The sequence below is a fragment of the Lycium ferocissimum genome, chromosome 3 (assembly GCF_029784015.1).
Source record: "Lycium ferocissimum isolate CSIRO_LF1 chromosome 3, AGI_CSIRO_Lferr_CH_V1, whole genome shotgun sequence".
NCBI lineage: Eukaryota > Viridiplantae > Streptophyta > Magnoliopsida > Solanales > Solanaceae > Lycium > Lycium ferocissimum.
The window spans coordinates 32973984-32981011 of NC_081344.1; the positions used below are offsets into that span (position 1 = coordinate 32973984).

A 7028-nucleotide genomic window follows, 5' to 3' on the forward strand; every position below is an offset into this window, starting at 1 on the left:
ACGGATCCATTCAGGAGATGAGGTGAGTGGTGAACACTGATAGGTAGTGTCTTAGTTTTTGGGCGATCCAAGTTAAAGCGCAACAGGTTTTCTCTACAAGCATGTATCGTGCTACGCAATAGGTAAACTTCTTACTCAAATAGTAGATGGCATGTTCCTTTTTGCCCTCTGCATCATGCTGGGTGAGCATGCACCCGAAAGCTTTCTCCGATACCGACAGGTATAGTAACAGAGGGCTCTCTGGCTGGGTGGCACCAAGATGGGAGGATTGGAAAGGTATCTCTTGATCCTGTCGAATGCCACTTGGCCCTCTTCTGTCCAATTCGTGGGAGCGTCTTTCTTGAGCAACTTGAGGATTGGCTCTATAATCACAGTTGACTGGGCTATGAACCGTCCAATGTAGTTCAACCTTCCCAAGAAGCTCATGACCTCTTTCTTGGTTTTGGGAGGCAATAGCTCTTGAATTCCTTTAATCTTGGTAGGGTCTAGTTCGATGCCCCTGCGACTGACTATGAATCCCAGCAATTTACCTGCAGGCACTCCAAATGCGTACTTCATGGGTTTCAATTTTAAATTGAATTTGCGAAGTCTGTTGAAGAAGTTACGCAAATGCACAGTATGCTCCGAACTTTTCCTTGATTTTGTGATGAAATCATCCACATATATCTTAATCTCTCGATGCATCATATCATGGAACAGGGTAGTCATGGCTCTTATGTATATGGCGCCAATATTTTTTAGGCTAAACGGCATCACCCTGTAGTGGTAGACTCCCCAAGGGGTGATGAAGGTTGTCTTTTCAGCATCTTCTTTGCTCATGAGTATCTGGTGGTACCAGGCAAAATAATCCACAAATGACTGCAGCTCATGCTTAGCGTAGTTATCTATCAGGATGTGGATGTTTGGAAGTAGGAAGTTGTCTTTTGGACTGGCCCGATTGAGATCTCGGTAGTCTACACAGATCTGAATCTTTCCATCCTTTTTAGGTACAAGCACTATGCTGGCCACCCAAGCCGGGTAGGATGTGACTTCCACTATCTCAGATTTGATCTGTTTCTCCACTTCATCTTTTATCCTAATACTCAAGTCAGGCTTAAACGTCAAAGTCTTTTGCTTAACTGGCGCGAAGCCTTCCTTAATAGGTAATATGTGAGCTACGATTTCAGTGCTCAAACCCGGCATATCTGCGTATGACCAGGCGAAGATATCCATATATTCCTTTAACAGAGCTACGAGCTCTTCTTTCCGTGAAGCCCCCAAATGGGAATTGATTCGCGTCTCCTTGACGTCCTCTTCATTACCGAGGTTGATTACCTCAGTCTCATCCATATTTGGTTTTCTATTTTCTTCCAGCTCTTCCAACTCCTGTGCCAGTCCCTCTGGCATCATTGTTAATTCATCGTACTGCTCATATTCCTCCGGCCCTTTTTCCTCGTTCATTTCACGACACGTCATGACGTTTTCGGTTGTTTTATTATAGATACTACCACTACTACAAAAATGGCTTTTAGCGGCAATTAATATGCTCTTTAGCGGCAATAAATATGGCCGCCAAAGCTTTTACCGGCAATTAGTTATTGGCCGGTGTTGCCGAGGTCGCTAAAGGTTTTAGCGGCCATTTCACTGAATGCTGGTAAAGATACCTATTATTGCCACTAAAAGTCCATGGCTTTTAACGGCATTTGGCAGCGGCAATTAAAATGGCCACGAAACTCTCCCAAATATATTCTCAATCAGACATTTTAAGGCATATTTTATTACCAGTAAAGACTCATCTAATTACCGGTAAAAATAACCTTTTCAGTAGCAAATGTAATGGCGGCTAAAACTATGTACACATTCATCTAATCCACGTCCTTACCGTCTTTTCTTATAGCCGGTAAAGATCCATCTTTTTGTCAATAGAATGGGACATTTCAACAATTTTTTTAGCACCAGTAATGCCTATTTACATTCAAAGTAATAACAAGATTCATTTTAAGAAGCTTCATACACTTCATTAAATCCACAGTAGACAAAGCAACTACTAATCAACACTTTTAAAGTGTCAAAACATAAAAAAGTAAATTATTTGTCTAATAACTAGGTCATTTGGTGTTTAATAACATTCATTATCAAATAGCTATAATAGTATACAATGAATAACACGTTGAAGTTTCTCCAACTCTTGATCACAATGAAGTTTTCCACATGCCAAAGTGTTGAACTTCGTAGTTTATGACCTGAAATTATAAAATAAAATAAATATCAACATCAAGACCGGATAATATGAGACTATTGATACAACCTACATGGTAATCAAACTTCAAATATTGGGACACTTAAATTCTCCAAATTGGTTTCTACTATAACTTTTGTAGGGAAAACAAAACAAGTGTCTTCAAAATTGATTGTAACGCATGCTATACCTGGCCCTGCTTAGGGTGACAACTCCACTTGACCGTATTCTTGCGACTCCAACTCGATCGCATGCTATGATTGAGCTTTGTGCAACGGTCTCGACACCAATTTTCATGCAAAGTAATAATCACAACGACGCTTGAGTAGACGGGAATATTAGAAAGTAATCAAACGTTTAATGGAAGCAATGAGTGAACATGCACCTAAATGACAATACTCTGAAAGGGAAACCATCACTAAAATGCACAATATGAATTAGTTTCGATGGAATCCCTTTCTCTTTATATGCATGAATTGAATCTTCTTAGGCCCTGATAAGGTAAGGAGCACTTTCACAACTTTAAGCAAAGACTAAAGTCTTACACCAGATTTACAAAAGAGTCAACCAAGTTACACCACTACAATAAACATTTTTGGTGAATTTCATAACAAGAGTTTTCCCAATTAACACACACAACTCATAAGATAATATTGGCAAAGTGATCTAAGTGCTTTGGAAAATAGGCATGTTAAAGTATATCCTTCATATTCCAAAAAAGAAATACTTTAAATTTCAGATGAAGAGATAATACTTCAAATATCAGTACAAAATAGATAGCCATGTTCAAAAGAAATAAGTTGATCGACAACGAAACACGAAGCTGATTTACGCAAATGAACACCTTCATGCATAGGTTCAAGACTTTCTCCACTTTGAGGAATAAATTTAATGTTGAGGAGGATCTAAATTTTGGCCAAGCACCTAATTGATTTGTACCAGATAACCACAGCCATGTTTGGACCCTAAATACTCCTTATAACCTTTCAACTAATTTTGACAGACATATAAGCCCAAACAAACGTCATGAATCGCAACCAATATTCATGTATTCTATTTAGCAAACTTCCACCGGGTTATGGAAGAATGAACCAAAACATTTTAAATGTTACATTGACCAAACACTCTAGGAGAAAGGAAGATTTAAGACTGTATGACAGCTAGTGTAGCATGCTTTTTCAAAGATAAATCATCATAGATATTATTTTATGGATAAACAATGAGAACACTCTCTGTTACATTTGCATTTATACACTAGATTCCAAAAGTGAACTAACAAAGTTTCTGTTGTTATTTTATTCTGTGGGATACTAGCTATGACATAATTGTTACCCCACCTAAAATCTCATTCTAGACTCAGCTATATTTATAAAGTAGAAAGTGTGTGCAGGAGAATATTAGGATTACAGATAGAATTTTCCCTTCTCTAGAGGAATATCAATTAAGATGTAAATCTTATATAATTTTAATGCGATGCAATAGTCCAAATCTTCTACATTAACTCTAATATAGTAGATTCCCCTCCATATACTAGCTAGACATCAAAAATAAAATAGACAATGACCCAGCTAACATGTATTTCCCAATAGGCCAACTATACTTCATCAATAGCTTATAAATCTCATAGTGATCTTAAACATCATGCTCCTAAATATCTAGTGCAACAAACCAGAGGCAAAAATTATTCACGCGCGGTCTTGTGGACTTTGAGCATACATCCACAAACGCACAAAGAGGAACACTAAAACATGTCATTAATCCTGGGGACAATCACTAAGCAATAACCAAAAATATTCTTCAACGAGACAAACATTCGATCCGGTAAGACCTAACCAACAAAGACCGCTCGCTAATTATTGGTAAAAATGCTTTTTGTTGTAGTCCTAAGGAAATAAAGTTATACCCGAGTAGTCCGGACCTTTTAAGCATAAGTTGGTGAAACCGTAGTTACGATGATAGAAAACACAATTGCACCCTGTAACAAGAAAGAACTACATCCACTGCATATTAAAGAGGTTGACATGGAAGGAAAGGAGCCACCCAAGATCAGTTATTACAGCTTATCATAAAAAATCTTGATACCTCCACAAGATTTATTTTGTCATTTGCTAAATTGTCTAGCATCCTATCTGGTCTGTTCAAGCAATAAGCAGCAAGATAGTAAGATGACTTTGATGCTGGTGTAGTTCCTTGATATTAAGAATTATGTTAGCTAAAAACAAATCATGTCGGAGTCCAATCCTTTTGGCAAATAGAGATCCCAATAAAGTGGTGCCTTCATCAAATAACAGAATCCTGAATGTATGGAAAGTGCAGTTAAAAGGTATAGAAAAATGAAAGTTCATCTTACAACAAAATTCTTTGCCAATCAGTTGTGGAAAGAAATTAACAGGGAGTGAGAGCAACATCAAGAACAAGTTGTTGATCCATTGTTTTAACAAAGTAAATGAACAACTCTTAGATGAGAAGCCGCTTTCAAATTCATCAAACTGCATATTTGTATAAAATATCTTGACAGCCGCAATTTTCTCTGCAGAAAATTTTACACTAGATAGTTTTAATCAACATCAATATCATTGTATCGACCAATTATTTTTACACTAGCAGAACTAGTAGCAACTACTTCAATTGTCAAATGGCAATGCTCTACTAGCTGCTATAGTACAAAGTACTACAAATGTGAATTATATGGATACTAAACTGTATGTTACTGATCATCACAATAGGCTATAACAATATCCACACCAAAAACTTACAATATGGATAGTATGGAAGACTGGGCATCACAATCAAGAGCATGCAATACTCAGTTTCTTTTCTTTTTGTTGAAGCATTAAAAAAATATTTTTGATATTTACCTTCAGAATACATGGATAAGATCCACAGACTAAGGCAACATATTCTCCTCCACCATTATTTTTGGTAATTAAACTGCACTTGCAATATTCAAATGCAAACTTGAGCTTGTGCCTAGAGTGCATGTCTTAAAGAGATTTTAAGTGATATCCCCACATTGCAAATCCAATTACCAATTTAATTCTTCATTTTCCACAAGACCAAATTCACAAATTAAACTTGTAATTTCACTTTCTTTTTTTCATTATTGCATCAAAATTATGGATAATATTCAAGTTTGAAAACTCAAAATACATCTTTACATAGAGGATTCAAATTAATATGGCTTACTAGGGAAAGAACTAAAAGCAGATATGGTAGAGGCTGCCTAAAGAATAAAGGAGCAATTAATTTTGATTAGTCTGAAACCCTAGTGCTTAAAGAGAAATTGAATCTATATTTGGCGCAGATTTCTCCATATTTGATACTATAAACACAAAATTTCAAGAGGAACAAGTCAAGAAGCTTGTTGCTCCATTTTCTGCACTGCGGAAAGAGGGAGCCATCCACAACAAACGAAATCAAAACCAGAAGGAAAATATATATATATATATATATATATATATATATATATATATATATATATATATATATATATATATATATATATATATATATATATACATACAACGAGATAGAGTAGAGAGATATTACCTGGTAATGGTGACCAGCCATGGTGCAAGATGTGGGTGCCGATAATCGTGAGAGAGAAAGAGAGGGGCGTAGTCAATTTTGTGGATCTCTATGTAAAGATTACAGTTTTGCAGTTTGCGGGTAAATATATCCAGGCGGGAATAATTCACAGGAAAAAAATTAGAGGGAAGACCAAATTTTAATTGTCAGGAGTAATTTTTATTGACCATTCCTTAAATTGCCAGTAAAGAAGAACTCTTTCCTGATCAAAGTTAAATTGCCGCCTATATTTGTGTTTACTGAATAAATTAGTGACAATTAGTCTATTGCCGTTAAATAATTGCCACTAAAAGTCTTATTTGTAGTGTACTGAAAAGGCGAGGCAAAGTAAGGTTAGGTTAATTATCTCCTATTTTGTGCATTTAGTAAGAAAAACTTTATTATTATCATTATCTAATAAAGATAGCCGTTTGTGAAATTCGAGGCTTTTCATTAATTCAAAGGCAATTGGATACAATGGTGTTCCTAGTCCGGAACAACGTCGGACCATTTCCCTTTTTATCCATTACAAAGTAATTTACAAAAAAGGTGATCATTCGGGCCTCAACCGATGTCACTGTTTTTAGCAAAAGGTTTTGAGGAAAAATCCATCTCTCTACCTAGGGACCAAGAATGGGGTGGACATTCAATTGTTCAAGCGCTCTCCTAGCCTTAGCCTACGTACGCCGGACGCTTCTTGGTTTTCTTCAATGACCACGTAGCATCCCTCTTCTTGAAATAGAGACTTGAGACTCCTATCCATTCCTTCTTCGTTCAGCGCCGACATCTTTCTGGGGAATGACTGGTACAGACCCGAAATTGGACGAGGCAAGTTCCTTGTTTTGGGCTCTTTCTTTATCGCCCTTGTGAGCTCATATTCACTTGGAGTATACCCTAAACCGAAGTGTTAGTTCTCTTTTGGGATTGGGACATGCTCTGTTATCCCTCCGAGGTCTCTTCCTAGGCCTTTGCCTGTTTTGCAGCCGTTTTTCAGCATGGTGGAGGCAATCATTCTGTAGACAGCTGCCATGGGCCTACCAGCATCTTCTTCTACATGAGTGGCCCCAATATATTCCATGACATGAAAGTTCGGCGAGTGCGGGCTCCCTTCGATCATAGGAACGATATTATAGGGACATTTCTGATTATCCTTCTCAGCTGCCACAATAATTTCCTATCCTTGCCATTCAAATCTCATGGCTTGGTGTAGGGTTGACTGGATTGCACCAGTGCACTGTAGCTA

General features: G+C 37.2%; 1 long non-coding RNA gene across 1 annotated transcript; it reads right to left on the minus strand.

Annotated features, from left to right (window-relative positions):
- Positions 1 to 4072: 4072 nt before the first annotated feature.
- On the minus strand, positions 4073 to 6019 carry LOC132051101 (uncharacterized). Its single transcript, XR_009413578.1, has 3 exons — positions 5768 to 6019; positions 5405 to 5437; positions 4073 to 4513 (listed from the first exon to the last, which is right to left on the minus strand). It is a non-coding gene; the product is annotated as an uncharacterized LOC132051101 (long non-coding RNA).
- Between the last annotated feature and the right edge of the window lie 1009 nt (positions 6020 to 7028).